We start from the raw sequence: 18911 nt of genomic DNA, 5'->3' as shown, positions 1-18911 counted from the left end.
GGAAAATAGGATGCTGGGATTCAGCTGATGAAACCAGGGATATATAGGTTGGAAAATACAGGCTTCAGATGAGAGAGAAATTAGGACAGTTTTCAAGCATATGAAGAGTGGAAACATGGAGGATAAATTAGTGTTATCCTGTTGAGTTTAAAAAAGCAGAGTTAGGAACAAAGAAGCACACCTAGATTTGTTTTTTGTTTTTGGACCAAAAGGGGAAAAACCACATACTAACAAAGACAGCTATCTAGTTAATCAATCAGCATTTTAAGTAACTACTATGTGTCAACCACTGGGAATACCCCCTCCAAAAGGGGGAATAAAAGATAGAAAACAATCTCAGAGAGGAAAGACAATATCCAAAATTGGAATGGGCTGCCTTGGGAGCTGATGTACCACTTCATTAGGGACATCCAGTAAAGGCCTGATCACTTGTCAGGTATTATAATGGAAGGAAAAGAATAGATTGAACTAAAAGGCCTCTGTGATCTCATTCAGCCCAGAAAATCGGTGATTACATGTGATTATGTGCTTCTTTATAAGAGAGTTCCCTGTCACTAGAGGCGTTCTCTCAGAAGCTGATCACTCATTTGTTGGGGTGAATATAAAATGGATTCATGCATTTAACAGAGGGCCGGACCTGATCTCTAGAGGACTTCCCAGCTCTGAAATTCTATTATTCTAGTCTGACCTTTCCACCAAGTTCCTCTCTATCTCGGTCAATTCCCTTTTCCATTTTTTTTATCTGTCCAAATAATGGGATGGGACCCACGGACCCCAAAGGCCTAACCTGTTACTACATTCTATGTCCTACAATAAGTATCATGGAATTTATCGCAATGGGCATGTTGACTCCTGCCTCTACTACCTTCTACTCTTGATGGTCTTAAGAAAATGAAAGGAGGAAATAATCCCTTTCCCAGCATTTTTTCCTGCACAAATGATCAATGAGTGTTGCAACTTTGATGAAATCGAGTTATTCTGGCAGAGAATCAAGAACAGACCTTACGTGTCAGCATTCACTATATTAACCATCAACTAGATACCATTATGTTAAGTGCTAAAAAATCTTGAACTTAATAAAAGTAGTATTGGTCATGATGCTTAATTTTTTAAAGATTTACTCTGAGGAGCCCTATACCTATAATCAGAACACTCCAAAATGTCAGAACTGTCAGTATGTCAAAGTCGCAACCTGTAATCCAAGCTACACTTGGATAAATATGCCCTCTATAGCATCTACTGTAACTTCCACCAGTGGCTACTTTGGTGTTCTAGGCCCAAATAGAAGATAAAAAACCCTCAAATATTTAAAGTCAACAATTATGTCTGCTTTGTCTCCTCTTCTCTGATTTTAACCCTCCTAATTCTTTTAACCAATACATGTATGATATAGGTGCCAGGTTCTATGATCACTGGGCTAGTCACCCAGTCTGGCCCGAGCAAATTTGAGTTTCACAGCAGCATTTCCAGAATGAGGAGGCCAGAAATGTTCAAAATCACCCAGGAAGGGGATCGAGATACTATTAGGCCTCTTGTTCCAAAAACTCTGACGCTAATGCAATCCAAGATCAAATAAACTTTCTTTGCTGCCAGATCACATTACTGACTCAAGGTTGAACTTGTGGTCTCCTAAATCCCCAGTTTGGTCTCAAATAAATTCTACTTAGCCATATCTTCCATTTTATACTTCCAAAGTTAATTTTTTTTTTAAATGCAGATTTCACATTTACACCTGTTAAATTTTGTTATAATCATGTAGCCAGATGCTTTGGATCCCAAAGGTTATTCAAGATGGTAGTTGGTTCATTTAAATTTGCGTCATCAAACAATTTCAAATGTGTGCTCTTTGAGCCAGTGGTTCTTTCAATACCAAAAGCCAAAGGTCAGGGGCAAGTTCCTCCAATAATCCTCTAGAGACAGTGTTGGAGACATTTTCCATGAAGAGATATTCTTCAGGTTCATTCAGGTTTGAATATATCCCTAACTTTAGGGTCCTCTAATTCTCTTTTTTGCCCTCTACAAATATATTAGGAGAAACTGTGAAACATTGCACTGGAGCCTAGGCAAATTGTACCCATACCATACCATACCATACCATCATCCCTGAACCCCCCAAAATTAATATTATATCTTGACCTCTTTTTGTTTAAGGGACTATAAACTAAGACCATTTTTTCCTTGTTTCATTCTTCTCTTATTCTTGATAATAAGGTCAACCTGCATGTTATTTACATCTTCTACTTGAAGTTTTCTCCAACTCCATGACCTTCCAATTGCTATGATCCTCCCTCTCTACCTGGTATTGGACTATTTTGTGTTGATTTGTATTTATTTTTATTATATTTATCCATATGAACAGACATATACACACAAATACATAGAATGAAATCATTCTTATTCACAAGAGTTTATATCCCATTAGGACATATAACAAGAATACACACACACTTTTTACATCTCATTGGAACATATATAAAAAACACACATATATAGGATACACATATATAATATACACATTCATAACTATATATGTGTGTATATGCACATATGTATACATGTTTATAACTTTATACTACACATATATGGGTGTATATACACACATTTATTATCCCTACAAATACACATATTCCTAACTATTTATACTATATATCAGTGGTCCTCAAACTTTTTAAATAGGGGACCAGTTCACTGTCCCTCAGACTGTTGGAGGGCCGGACTGTAGTAAAAACAAAAGCTCACACTCTGTGTCCTCCCCTCAGCCCATTTGTCATAACCCGGTAGGTGTATAAACGTCCTCAGCGGCCGCATATATTGCATATATACACATATATTTATCTCTACATAGACATATATTCATAATCATATCTATATATGTGTGTATATGCATGTGGATATATGCACGAATATTTATCTCTACATTCATAACTGTCTATATTTACACATATATGTGTGCATATATGTACATATATACACATATTTGTTATCTCTACATTTACCTACATTCATAACTATGCATATCTATACATATATATATATGTGTGTGTGTATATTTACTTAGAGATATATGGATATATCCTTGTTATCTCCCTCAATAAAATGTTTGCTTCTTGGGAGTAAGAATTGTTTCATTCTTTATATTTGTATCCCCAGAATCTGGCACGGTGCCTAACACACAGTAGGTGCTTTATGTATATTTGATTGATCTTAAAGACATAAAATGGATCTTCAAGATCAGTGTGAATTCTGGATATACCCAAAGGCCACTATTCTCTCCTGGAAAGACAAACACGCAGGCTGATAACCAAAGGAAAGATGGAGATGGCACAGCTGGGCCACATCAGAGAAAGAGATCTCTGCTCACAGCTGCTCAGGTCATTCATTGACACGGGCATCTGATGGAGGCCAATCGCACCCCATCCATCATTCCTCTGCCATGCTGTCATTTCTGGTTCACTTTTCATGTAAACATCCCTGGGGGCAGGGCTATTGGGTCTCAATCTGCCCAGCTCTGAGGGAATTTTTCAACAGAAAAATGCCTCCCAGGAAATCCCCCATTTTCTAGGATGGGAAAGAAGCTGTAGCCTTGAGTAGCTTCCAGCTTCCAGATTTATATTCAGTCACTTGCCTAAGTTAATCTCCACAGCCCATGGATACCCTGGAATGCCTGCTGACACAAACACCATGAATCTCTCCCGGTGTCAGCGGGTCTCTCTGTTCTCATCAGCAAGCTGAAGCACGAGCCACAGCTCCCATTGGCAGTCATCCGTCATCTCTGCGTTCCAGAAATCTGGGGTGAGTTTGCTTTTGTTAGAGCAAAGTATTTATAGCAGAGTAGGGCAGGGAGTTGAGGTCTCACAAAACACACAGAGACGTGATGAGGAAAATACTGACTTAGCCCAAAGAACCAACCATTCCCTGTGGTTTGTATTTTAGGGGATAGGAAGGAGAGGAGGAAGGTTCATGTTTCTGAAAATCATGGAAACTGAGAATGGAAAGCTAAAATGAGTCCAATATGAACCTGAAGAAATATCCCCAACTAGTGGTCATCCAGATGATGCTTGAAGACCAGAAAACACTGAAGGTAAAAAGATAGACTTTTGAAACAGAGTATTTTAGGATAAAACCACTGAAAGCATTGTATAATTTCCCATGTGTGATCGAATGGAAATTTCTCTTGTTCAATTATGGAAAGTGATGTCATTGGGAAATGCAATAAATAACACCTGCAACCTTGGACTCTCATCATAGCTTTTTATGGATGTTGCTACAGAGGAACCTGTAGCCTCAGAGATATTTTCTGGCATTGTCACCCTACACTGCAAAAAAAATAGTCTGTAATAAAAAAAAACATATTGGTCTTGCTACTGAACATCTTTGCATGGTGTGACCCCTGGGATGAGTGAGTGAACTGATAGATAGATGGAGCCAAAGCTGAGATAGCAGGTTGTGAGTAGGAGTATGGAGACCCCATCTTACTTCTAACTGATGCTCCGTGACCCTGCTTGGGGTCTTATTTTCTTCCCTTGGGAAAGTGTGGAGGTTGGACAGAATGATGGATAAGATCCCTTCTAGCTCTGCTGCTGTTATGATTATTCATTAAATGATATACTATAAAGCATTTTGCAAACCATTCATTTCTACATCAGTGGGAGATGGTGTGGGGATGGTGGGTGATGGTGTTAACGGTGTACCCCACTAGGTACATAGTGTTCATGCTCCATCCATAGGTGAGGAAGGTATTCTTCCATATCCTCCCAATCTGGGTGATATTTGACAGTTTCTTAAATAGCACCTGTGAGGAAACCTGTATCATGGTTTTCAGCTCTAATCCTGTAGATTGAATGAATGATATCTCATGAAAACAATAGGCCTAAAGAACCTACAGATAAGAAAAGGAAAACACTTTTGGGATAAGAACATCAGTTGTGTCTTTCAGCACTCAACCCTTTCTTACATTTAGAATAAGCCTATTTCTCTCCAGAAGAAAAAAAAACATTTTTTCTCTCCTGTCCACCTGGAGTCCTTAAGAGCTGGTCCAAATTATTTTCCAAAGGGGGTGGAGATGCTGCAACAAAAAGAGCAGACTGGGAAGAGCCCCTTAGCTCAGGGATGCCTGCTGCCAACAAGCCTCACACCCACTCTCAATACCCAGCCAAAGCCACCCACACAGCTGCCAGGAATCTTGCCAAGCCTCCAGATGCTTCTCCTGGAAGGATCTCTGCAAGAACTTGGCACCTGTTGTAAGCTGCAATCCAGGGAGAAGGTGAACCTGGGAAGATACATCCTCAGGCTCCACAGATGTTCTCTGCCCACCCCCACCAGGCCATGAAACATTGCTCAGCTGCTGATGGCTTTTTTAGGAGGGGTCACTGTGTGAAAAATAATCCCAATCACATAGTCACATATATATACAGAAGTCCAGCTGCCAAAGAACATAGTATCATAGACTTAGAACTGGAAGACTTTGGAGGCCATTGAATCAACTCTCTCATTTTACTGAAGAGGCAAAAAAAAAATTAAGAAGCATTTATTAAGCACCTACTGTTTGCTAAGTCCTTTGAGAGCTCTGGACATACAATGAAAGACAAAAATTATTCCCTGCCCTCAGGCTGCTCTCCCAGTCTAATAAGAGAGACAACTTGCCATCAGCCATGTGAAAACAAGATGGTGACAATCTCATGATCCTGGAGAATGGGACTTAATTATTCCCAAAGTTTTCTCTCTACTTCTAAAGATGTAAGGACAGGAGGAAAGATTTTCCTCTCCTTTTTCTCTAATGAGAGATATGATTAAACCTTCTTTATATTTCATCTATCTTTCCCTCCATCCAGCAAAGCTCATCCACTTCCCATCTAAGCAGAATATTTGGAATTGCAATAACTCCATTGGCTCTAATCTCTCTGCTTCCTATCTTCCTCTCTTCAATTCAACCTCCCTGGAGTAGTCAAAACCATTTTCCCAAGGCACAAGTTTGACCACTTAGAAATGCTTTGACACTCCCTTCTGCTTCTGGGATCAAATACAAATAGCTCCCATTGACCAGTTCTTGCTGTCTCCAAAAAAAGGACATATCCTTTTTTGGTTTAAGTGAACCATTGGGATGTTTAGGTCACCCCTCTGTCAAGTGATGTCTTTATGACCTCAATCTTCCTCTGATTCCTTCTCTTCTGCAAAACTGAAACAAAAGTAATGACTGGAAACTAATCTCACACATTTATGAGGGGGAGGAAGGAACCAAATGGACCATGTGTGCAGAATACTGTGGAATGCATTAAGGCCAATGGACTGTGGTGAATATATTCAATGTTTTCCAGACCCTCTTCCCGTATGATGCCTTCTCTGATTGCCTCCCTTTCCTAATTTGACATGTCCTCATGTTTTTACTACTCTTCTAATTTTGAATAGTAGTCTGAGCCTTGGACCCAAAGCCAAGAGAGACATGGATTCAGATCTTACTTCTGACATTTCCACAACTCACGATCATGGGCAAATCATGTAAATTCTCTGAGTCTTAGATACTATCTCTCTAAATAAAGAGATAAAAATATTTCCAATAGTCTTTATCTAGGTTGCTCTCAGAGTTCAATGAAATGATTCATATAAATCATTTTTCAGCCTATCAAGTGCAATATAAATCTTAGCTTTTAATATTCCAATTATAAAAGCAAATGTGTAGAGTTGGAAGGAAACTCAGGTTCTATCTATTCCTATCCCTTCATTTTACATAAGGCCATCAAAAATGTTATATGCCCGGGGCCATAAAGGTCTTATTGTTGTTGTTGTTAGATTATGGATTGCCATGTATTTTTTTTTTCTTTTTGATAAATAAAAGGTTTATTGTAGGAATTTGGAAGTAAAGTTCAGTTAGAAAGACGCCAGGGCCAGAGGTGGCCACTGGGCGGGCAGGAACCCTTACACGATTGCCATGTATTCTCAATTATATGTGGTGTGTTTGCTCTAATTCAACTAGACTAAAGAGTCCCTGCTGCATGTATTTTTCTCCTTTGTATCTCCAAGTCCTAAGGCCATGCCCTGTGGACAACAGATGTTGAATTAACAATTGCTAATTGATGAAATAAAACCAGATCTTCTCATTTGATAAGAGTATATCCCACCAAAATATTTCTACTTCTTTCAGATGTTTGAAGTGGCTTCTACTCATCTGGGTATTTTCTGCTGGTCAGAAAACTTAATTAAATTCCAAAAGGATCTCCATATGCACTAATCCCACATGAAGAAGAACAATGAATACTGGGATAATTGAAATTAAAGCGATAAAAATTTCATTTCAAAGTCAAAATTATAAACTCAATAAACAAGAATCAACTAGAAAGAGGATTACTATAAGAAATGCACAACAAGGGAGGAGAAGGTGAGAGAACAGCCATTTTGACAGCTAAGACGATAGAAGTGATTTCGTTCCTAAAAAGCATTTGTGTAACCAAACCTTTCTGTTAGGTGAGACTCCTGGGGAGAGAAATCCAAAAAGGCTTCAGTGATATGAATCACTGCTTAATGGATCTGAAGCTAGAAATTAGACACCAGGTTTTTGTTTTCCTCACTCTCTCTATTTCACGTCTGCCACTATTTGATGACTTCACGCCTTTGGCTATGAAATATAACCCATCTTTATAATCCCAATTATCCCAATACTTAGTGTTCTTTATTGTTTAGTATTAATATACTGGAAGAGCCAAGTCCCTTTAGCTGAAAGGACAGGGTGTCAAAGCAAATAAATAGTACTTTAAAAATTACTTATTAGTCCTCGGTGGATTTGTAAAATGGCTAGATTTGCAGTTGATGGCAGCTTTAAAATATCTGAAAATAACCCTCTTGTCGAAGGCTCCCTTCAGAAAAGCCCATCTGCTATGGTCTCTTTCAGCTGAGGTGGAACCAGCTGTGACGGCTTCACTGGGAGAATACACAATGCAGCCGTAGTCCCTGGCTGCATGGAGATCAGGACTGAGACACCTGATTGGGTGGGTCAAGATGGAGTGGGTTGGACTGAGTAGCCATGGATGACCACCTCTCCCTGCTGGGTTATTTCATTTTACTGAGCTCTGTGAGAAATGAGAAGAGTTGAGAAAAACCATTCCTTAACATGTAACTACCCCTTCTGTTAGGCAGACTTCATTGATCATGAAAGCCAGAGAGAGAGAGTATATCAGAGAAGTCAATTTGATTTTCACTTAAATACATTTCAAGTTCAACATCTAAATAACTTGGCTGAGGGCACAAGCTGAAACTCCGAACTGATGACATTGTGAGGGAGAGCAACCACAACTCTAAATTAATTTATAGATTACCAAGAGAACTTTTTAGAACTCGACAAAATAACAGAATTCATTTCAAAGAAGAAAAGATCTAGAATTTTGAGATAAATGATGAAAACAAGTATGAATAAAAGGAAGTTTAAATTTACCAGACCTCAGTCTATCATAAAGCAGTGATGATATTTTGAATGGAGTCAGTTTTTTTTAAAAAATAGAAAAATATATCAGCCAAGTCAAGCAAAAAAAAAAAAGTTTTAGAAAATAGTAGTTGAGTGTTAGATAAATTCCAAACATGCACTATTGGCAAAAAGAATTCCTTCCTAAGAAGAACTCTGGGCAAAACAAAAGCAAAAAAGAAAAATAAGGGAAACAAACTGTTTGGCAGAAATTAAGTTTACACCAACATAGTGTACCATACTGAAGGAAGCTCAAGATGGATCAATACATGACTTGAATATTGAAGATTACACCATTTTTAAAAATGCAAGACAAGACTAAGTAGACTTAACAATTGTGGCTAGGGGGGAAATTCTTAACCAAGAAAAGGAAATGTGGTGCAGTAGGAAAGAACACTTGTTTTGAGTCAGAGAACCTGGCTAGACATACCAGTTTTGCCACTTCCTGCTTGTATGATATTAGGCACTTCTCTGGGATATAACTACTTCATCTGCAAAATAAAGGTATTGGATTATATGGTCTAGATCTGAAATCCTGTAGCTACATGTATTTAAAATGCCTTCCAGCTCTACATGTATCATCCTATTATCCTGGGGATTTAAAGCATCATAAAAGATAAAACAAAGAATTTTGATGGCATGCAATTAAAAAGCTTTTACACACAAAAAAATCAAGTCAATTTGGAGAGAAACAGAAGGAGAGGAAAATATTTACATCAGATGTTATTAAAAGTCTGGTTTCTAAAACATGTCAGAAACTGACAGGATCAAAAATAAGAAAAAGTTTCGAAAAAATAATTTCAAATAATAGATGAAAACTTGTTCCCAGTCTCAAATTGTAACAGAAATGAAAATTAAAATATCTGATGTTTCCTTTCATACCATTAAAATTGGTAAGGAGGATAAAAGAAAAGGACATTCATTGTTGGAGGGGCTGTAAGAAGAGAGACAGATTGATTCAATCTCAATAGCATTGCAGAGCGCTCCAAATGATCTGGATTTCAGCTTTCTATTAAACAAGAATGGTGACTAAATTGTCCAGACAGACCCAGTAATACCACTAATTGTCAAATAATCCAAGGAAGAATATGAAAGAAGGAAAAAATGAAATATAAACAGAATGTTTTATACATTCTTTTATAGTAGCAGAAAACAAGAAGCACGGCAGAGGACCATTAACTGGGAAATGGATAAAAAAAAACAAAATCTGGCATATATTGTATATAACAAGAATATTGTGTAGCAAGAAATGATGAACACGATGAATTCAGTTAAACATAGGAAGATTTTTTAAACCGGTACAGATAAAAACATAACCAAATTATATGTGTATATACACATTTCCGTAAATGTATATATACATACATGTGTGTATACACTTGTATGTATATATATGCATGCACATGTGTGTATATATAATATCGACAGTATATACACACATGTGCATGCATATATACATATACATATACGGGGCGGGGATAGACACACGCACACTTTTCCTTTAAATATAGCAATTTCTTGGTAGGATAATGCTTCCAAAATGATGGGAAAGTACCCAGTGTTGCATATAATGAAGACATATGTATTGAACAGGGAAGTCCAGTCCATTTCAGAGACAGAACCCATGGGTACAGATCCAGGGCATGGTGCAATCCACAGCAGCACATACCAAGCTCAGCCAGCAATGGGAGATTTTCCAGGGAGACAAGCATATGCTTCAGCTCCATATGGCCTGACCCTCTCTGATTTCAGCCACAGGCCTCCCAGTAGGTTGGGAAGCTCCCCCTGGACTTGATGCTGTCAAGGGTGATTTATAGCACGGTTATAAGAGGTGATTGGAAGCTCCTGTGGCATAAGAACGATGGGAGGGTGGTATGGAGGTACACAGAGGCAAACAGCAGCCTTATGCCAGCAGCCAAGCCCACACTGTTTCCTCTGAGTGTGCAGGATGCATAGCAAACACCCACTCACCAAGGAAGCAATTCATTCAGCCCCTGAATCTTTTGACAATCCTCCAGCTGCCTAGAAAGAGAACAAAGTCATTGAGCTTTTTAACCTGAGGCCTAGGAACATTTTAAAATATAGATTTTTTTAATGACTGTATTTTAATATAATTAGTTTTTTATAATCCTGTGTATTTTATTTTGTGCATTTAAGATATTATTTTTAAAAAGGGTCCCCAGATTTCACTATGCTGCCAAAAGATCAATCTGTGACACAAAAGAAACCCTGGGCTAGCGATTCATACGTGGTGGTGTTCAAGCTCCAAGCAGGTAAGAGTTGATAGGTTTTGTTCTCTTACTTCCAAATTTCAATGATTATTAATTACTCACTATAAGCAGAGTGATATGCTAAGCACACAGAAAAATACAAATGACAAGACTAGTTCTTTCCCTCCTGTGATTTGCAATCTCCTTTTTCCAATATTCTGCACTGCACAGCTCATTCTGCTTTGTTCACCACTATCATTAATGGTGATGGCTAATAACCAACATGGTGAACGTGATAAAAACTTGGCTTCAAATCCAGAAAGAACTAGGTTCAACTCTTATTTTGAATAATTATTGACCGTGTGATTCCTGGACAGATCATTTAGTCTTTTAGCCTTTAATGATTCTCTAAAGATATAAAGTCTAAAAGACCTGCCAGTCTTCATCAATGAAGGATACTCATTTCCAAAATATATGGAGAATTGGCTCTAATTTATAAGAAATCAAGCCATTATCCAATTGATAAATGGTCAAAGGATATGAACAGATAATTTTCAGATGATGAAATTGAAACTATCTCCACTCATATGAAAGAGTGTTCCAAATCACTACTGATCAGAGAAATGCAAATTAAGACAACTCTGAGATACCACTACACACCTGTCAGATTGGCTAAAATGACAGGAACAAATAATGATGAAGTTGGAGGGGCTGTGGGAAAACTGGGACACTGATGCATTGTTGGTGGAGTTGTGAAAGAATTCAACCATTCTGGAGAGCAATTTGGAACTATGCCCAAAAGTTACCAAACTGTGCATACCCTTTGATCCAGCAGTGCTACTACTGGGCTTATATCCCAAAGAAATATTAAAGAAGGGAAAGGGACCCACAGATGCAAAAATATTTGTGGCAGCCCTCTTTGTAGTGGCCAAAAACTGGAAACTGAGTGCATGCCCATAAGTTGGAGAATGCTGAATGAGTTATGAGTGCTATGGAATGTTATTGTTCTGTAAGAAACAACCAGCAAGATGAATACAGAGATGCTTGGGAAGACTTATGTGAATTGATGCTGAGTGAAATGAGCAGAACCAGGAGATCATAATATACTTAAACAACAATACTGTTTGAGGATCAATTTCGATGGAAATGGCTATCTTCAACAATGAGAGAATCCAATTCAATTTCAATTGATCAGTGATGAATGGAACCAGCTACACCCAGCAAAAGAACTCTGGGAAATTAGTGAGGACCACAACATAACATTTTCACTCTTTCTGTTGTTGTTTGCTTGCATTTTTGTTTTTCTTCCCAGGTTATTTTTGCCTTCTTTCTAAATCCGATTTTTCTTGTGCAACAAGAGAACTGTACTGATGTGTACACACATATTGTATTTAAGATATACTCTAACATGTTTAACATGTATGAGACTGCCTGCCATCTAGGGGAGGGAGTGGAGGGAAGGAAGGGAAAAGTTGGAACGTGTTTGAAAAGTTCAATATTGAAAAATTACTCATGCATATGTTCTGTCAATAAAAAAGCTATAATAATAATTTTTTAAATTAAGAATGCTTCATCACTGGAAGTCTCATACTAATGGAATCATAGGTCTGGATCAAATAATAATTCATTTCTCTAGAACTACAGCATTCATTAAATGAATGAAATCCTATGAAAGAGTATAATTCCCATTTCACTGATGGGAGTACTGAGATTTAGAGAGTAGAATTGAGTTATCTCTGACTATACAGCTAGTTAGTGATACTCATCGGTAAATACTGTTTTATTTCTTCTGCTAGACTTTGAGCTCTCTGAAATGAAGGATCCTGTGTTCCCCTGCTTTGTAATCTGTACATTGCTAACCACAGGGTAATATATTCACTGGGTATTCCTTTCTGTTTTGGGTTGAATGAATAGACTCACCCTCACCTGCTATGGAATGAGAAACTAAATTTTAACTCAATTTATTCCATAGAATCTCATATGATGAGGCCTTAGATGCCATAATGTCCAATTAATTCATTTTAATAATTACCTTGAGATGATTTTATTCCAAATGGCTGACATCTCAGATATCTGGAAAAAAAACTATCTACATTTGCAAAGCAGAGTCTAAGCAATTCTATATCATTCAAGTAACATCAGAGAGAATACATTATGTTAAAGCTTTAAAAAAAAAACCTGTCAGAATATGGAGAATAAAATATTTTATACCCATCTAAATGAATAATTTTATAACTGGAAGAATCCATCAGCAGCTGACCAAAAAAACTCACGTAGGAAAAATATTTTAAATGAGAAACAACTAATCTTTGTTTATTTCTTCAATTGTCCTGGTGCTCCTCACCACACCAATTAGGAGTCTTTAGTGAAGATGTGTTAGAAAGTGCTCTCTATAAATCCTCATTAACCCGTGTGCCATTATCTTGGTCAGTAAGTCTATAGCTGCCTAGCTCAGTTGGGTGGAGTACAGCTCTAATAAGGTCAAGGTCGCCGATACAATTCCACAGGGACCAATTAGCCTTATTTAGGTCCATGACCACAGATGCTGGTTGCCTTCAAGGTTGACTATGTTCCTCTGAAATATGACCCCTAGAACTGAACATATTTTGTGCTTCTAATGTGGTTGGACTCAGGTAGGATACAGAGCATCGTGTCCTTATTCCCAAATGCTATGCTAAAAAATAGTCCCCTTCACGTGTGTCCTACTATCATAGATTCCATGGTGCAGGAATATAATAAATGTCAGAAGGTCGTAGTGATAAATATACACATATATGGTAGGTGTGGGGATCTTCGAGTATAGGAAAGAAAGAAGGCACTAAGGCTAGTTTCCATTGTTGGGAAATCAGTTTCTGCACTTTGGTCTCCACACAGATCTTAGCAACACCAGACAAGGAATTAGAATAGTCAGAAAGTCTACTCCAGAAACCATAGTTCTATTCCTGATCTGAGAATATTTAGACATGTGATGGGCCTACATTAGTCTTTTTGATCTCAAAGTATATTATGATAGCAAATATATCATGACTCAATAGTCAGTCTATTTTGAAAGCTCTCACCTTAATGTGGACATAACTTGTGAGTCAAATGCATTATCAAGATTTAAGAAGATAAATGTAAAGTCTTACAGCGGTTCAAAGAGTGAATTGCATTCAACCTGCATGAGGGAGGTATCTTTAGTGAACGGTTTGTTTGGGGGAGGGAGAATCTAAATATTCCTGCAGATTCCAGAGCAAAGAAGGGGTTTCAACTAAAGGAGCAGTTTGGACTGAAAGACTTCTAAGAGTCTTGTAACTCTGGTGTCTATTAAATGAATATACAAAAATAAAATCCGACATGCCAGTTGTGTGATGGGGTAGCCAAGAAAGACAGACAGTTAAATAAATGAATATGATCACACATGTGATCATTAGCAGAGACAAAACATCCAGGTTCCCTGTAGTTCATATACCTGAAGTACCCTGTTCAGTTCTGCGGACCATCTTTAGGAAGAATACTGACAACCTGGAAGCTTCTGGGTCTCTGCACAAGATACTTGGCTGGGAAGAAGGAACATAAAAGAAGCTACCAATACAGATACTAAGGAATAGGCTTGCTTCACTTGATTCCTGATACAGAAGTAATAGCAGTGGGCAGAAGTTGTACCAAGTTAGATTTCAATGCAAAGAAAGACATTTCTTATGGTGAAAGATATCCAGAGAAATAAAGGACAACTTTGGGAGATCAGTGGCCTCCCCCTCTCTGGAGATTGACTAGCAGAAACAGATCAGGAATGTGATAAAGAATTTCTGGGTCTTTTACCTATTGGATTGGATAATCTTTAGAGTCCCTTTCAGTTGTGAGAACTTCTATTTCTGTGAAAAATGAAATGGGTCCGTAGTTCTCTTTGCATAATGTGAAATATATAAATGTGATATTTATAAATATATAATTTATAATAATTAAATATATATATATATAATATGATTATATAAACAATATACACATGTGTGTACATGTGCATGTATGATCCCATTTGGGGTTTTCCTGGAGAAGTAACTGGAGTAGTTTACTCCAGCTCATATTACAGAAGAGGAAACTGAGACAAACACAAAGTGACTTGCCTGGGGTCACACAACTAGTAAGTGTCTGAAAACAGATTTGAATTTAGGAAAATGAACTTTACTCCAAACTTAGCACTCTATGCCACCTGTATCTTTGTGTGTGTGTGTGTGTATGTGTGTGTGTGTGTGTGTGTGTGTGTAATTATATATAGTTTTAGATAGATAGATAGATAGATAGATAGATAGATAGATAGATAGATAGATATAGATAGATAGATAGATAGATAGATAGTTAATACACAAATAAGGTACCCCTAAATATATGTAAGATATTCATCATCACCTTACATCCTTCTCTGACTCCCCATCAGGTTTGAAAGGTGACCCTGGTCCGTCAACAGCTTTGTCCATGCTACAGAATGTCTGGCAGGCTCTACTAAGCTAGAAAGGCTCTGAACATAGGCCCAGAATCAGCCTGTGCACCTGCCCTTAGAGGACCAGACCAGGTTAAATCAGAAAGGATTGACACCAGAGGACTGGCCAAGAAACCAGATGGATTTTTATCTGTTCACTCAACTCATGAATCATGGAAAGGCTGTACTCATTATTGGCCATCCTTCCCAAGCCACTTTGTGCTTAACTACTTTGCATATATTTGAATGTCTTCACTTTTTGATGAATATATTTTTATATGCGTTTGTTGTCTCCTCCCAATAGCATGTAAGCTCTTTGCAAATAGGAATCATCTCATTTGTTGTACCCTCAGCATCCTGAGCAGTGTGTGACACACAGTAGGTATTTATTAATTAATTGATGATTGATTGGCAAATGAATGAATCCATAGACACAGATGAAACCATAGCTCATACATAATATGAGCTCCCACCATCCTAAGTCATTACCCTTCTAGGACCATTCCATGAAGTGGAATTAAAAAATCACTAGCACACAATTTTTCAATTGGATTTTTTTTTCAATTTGCTAATGAGGAGGGAGGAACCAAGGGTTATTAGATGACCTTGAGAAAGCTATGTCTCCTGGAGCCTGCAAAATGCATAAGCAGGACTAGATGGGGTATGAGGTTCCTTCCAGTTACAATACCCCATGTTTCAATAAGCATTTTGGGGAGTATATGTTTACTCATCCTATTACTGGAACTGAAGGCAACATTTCATAAGGGAAAGGCCATCTTCTCTGGAGTCAGAGCAACCTGGTACAAACCCTACCTTTGGTGTTTGTTATTTGTAAGTCACTAAAAATCTCCAGGTCTCAGTTTCTTAATTTGTAAAATGATAGAGTTGGATTAAATGACCTCTAGAATTCCTTCATGCTCTAATTAGAATGCTCTCTGACTGTGTGTCATGGGCAAAACTGCATTGTAGAAAACCAACTTCCCAAAGGAATTTTCCCTGCATTCCATGGACCATGAGGCCATATTCCTCTCACCCAATTCTACATGAAGTTAGCAACTTATTTCTCACAGAATCATAGAACTTGAGGTCCTCTCCTCAAAATATGCTCCACAGAAATTCCTCTAGAACACCCCCAATAAGTAATTATCAGCCTGTTGCTTGTGATCTTCAGTGATAGGAAACCCTCTGCTATCCAACTGTGTAAGATTATTTTTCTCCCCTGAGTGGCTCCTAAATCTGCCATTGCCAGTCTTTGGGACCAAGTAAAAGTCATGTGATCCTTCCCCTAGATCACAGACCTTTGAATAAGGGGGGATAGTCAATATATTCCATAGCTTTTCTCTTCTCTAAGTTAGAGTCTACAGGGGCATAGGATCCTAGGCTTTCTCTTCTGAGTGCCCACCACCTTGTCATATATCCTTCTATACTATGGCTTCCCGGTTCCCCTTAACAGCTTTGCGTATGGTCCTTTCCCTAGAAACAGGCTATGCTCCCGAAATAAATAAATAAAAGGCTGTACTCCTTTGAAGGCTCCTCTCTCTGCTCTGTCCCATCTCAAAGGCAATTGTACCTCAGATCCTCCAAAAAACAGAATTGAAAGGATGCCACATCCCCAGTAGGTTTATTAAAAACCTAAACGTAATTTCCCATTAACATCTCCTATTTTGGCATCTTAAGGAGAGTGGAAGTTGATTTCAGCTGAACATCCTGTGGGGAAATTAGTTCATTTTGCTAAAGTATCTTAATAATTACAGTGACATCAAGGTTAATTGCTTAATCTGGATTTGCCAGAGTGCAGTCCTGTCGGAATCCCAACACAATCTGTTCTATAATTAGTGCCAGGGTATCCATAGATAGAGGGAGATTTAACCTAAATAACACAACATGGCAGATATGATTGATGGGATAGGCTGATCAGAGTCATTTGAGCAAATCTAGAAAGGCGGGTTGGTTGAGGAAGACACTACCTTTAAGCATCGGGGAACTGGGGGAGCTGCAGCTGCTACAGATGGGAATGGAAGCAGGAGCCTACGCCCTTCAGATACAGCACCTACCATAACCAGATTATGTGCCCAAGCGCAGGTCATGCAGATGAAGTACTTTGAATTTTGGAGAGCTTTGCGGGAAAGCTCTCAGAGCTCCGAGTGAAGGAGATTAGAGACAGCACAGGGGAGAAGAGGAAGGGCTCTTCTTGGAGTCATCATTCCTCTGACCATGTGGTCCTACTCAGAGACAATTGCAGAGAAAGGGTGAAGGAACTTTCTACAGGAATGAAATCACAGAACCAGAAAAAGCAAACAATGAAAGGGAAGAAGAACTGAGGATAAAATGATAAGAATCTCAATAAAGATTCCTGTGTTTCTCTCCAGAACCAGCCTCCAGTGAACAACATGGTTTCCTTTATGGAGCTTAGGCAGTCCTCATCTAAACATTTACATTATTGGGATTGAGAGACACCATCCCAGGCCAATTCATGTGCATTATAACTAATATCAAACTCATCACACATGTGGATGTCTCTATGTAGATATAAATATTTACTTATACATCTATATAGATATAGATATAGGTAGATATCTACCTATATCTGAATGTAGACATATGTACATATAAATATATTAATATAGATATAGATACACACACACACACACACACACACACACACACACACACACACACACACACGGCTCCAGTACTGCTCAATAGGGTTGTTGCAAGATTCAAATACAGCCGAGTACTCTGAAAATTTTAAAGCACCCATGTGAAAGATGAGAATGAGCAATGACCTTTTCCCTCACACAGATAGGGTCTACCATCCAGACCTATAGCATGCTAGACTCATTCCAAATAGTTCATTCATTTGCAACTCTTTTCTCCTCTCCAGTCATTTCTATGCTTCCTAACAATGGGTGATAGAAAAGACATTGTACATGAACTCAAGACCTAATGGAGAATCTTAGATTCTGACTCCCTCTACCTGCATTGACCTCAGCAGAAAACTTCTTGGGTCTCACTTTCCTCATCAATAAATGAGATGATTCTTTTGTGTCTGTATTCCAAAGAAATCCTAAAAGAGAGAAAAGGACCCACATGTGCAAAAATGTTTGTAGCAGCCCTTTTTGTGGTGACAAGAAACTGGAAATTCAGTGGATGCCCATCAATTGGGGAATGCCTGAATAAGTTATGGTATATGAATGTAACAGAATGTTATTTTTCTATAAGAAATGATGAGCAGACTAATTTCAGAAAAACCTGGAAAGACTTATATGAACTGATACTGAATGAAGCAAGCAGAACCAGGAAAACATTCCACATAGCAACAGCAAGACTATGTGATGATCAACTACGATAGACTTAGCTGTTCTCAGGCGATCCAAGGCAATTCCAACAAACTTTTGATAGAAAATGCCATCCTCATCCAAAGAGAGAACAATAAATGTGGATTGAAGTATATACTATTTTCACTTTTTTCCCCTTTCTCATGGTTTTTCCTCTTTTGTTCTGATTTTTCTCTTCCAATATGACTCTTATGAAGATATGTAAAAGATAAATGTACATTTATAACCATATATATATATAATATTAAAATTTACATATATAATGAGATATGTAAATTTATGATCCATAAGGATATTTCCAGATTCATAGTCAGAAAGACTCTTCTCCCCCAAGTTCAGATCCAGTCTCTGAAACTTAATAGCTATGTGACCCTGGGCAAATCACCTTACACTAGTTACCTCAGTTTCCTCATCTGTATAAATTAAGCAGGAGAATAAAATAACAAATCATTCTAATA

Source organism: Sminthopsis crassicaudata, chromosome 5 (assembly GCF_048593235.1).
Source record: "Sminthopsis crassicaudata isolate SCR6 chromosome 5, ASM4859323v1, whole genome shotgun sequence".
Taxonomy (NCBI): Eukaryota; Metazoa; Chordata; class Mammalia; order Dasyuromorphia; family Dasyuridae; genus Sminthopsis; species Sminthopsis crassicaudata.
This window is presented reverse-complemented; position numbering follows the sequence as displayed.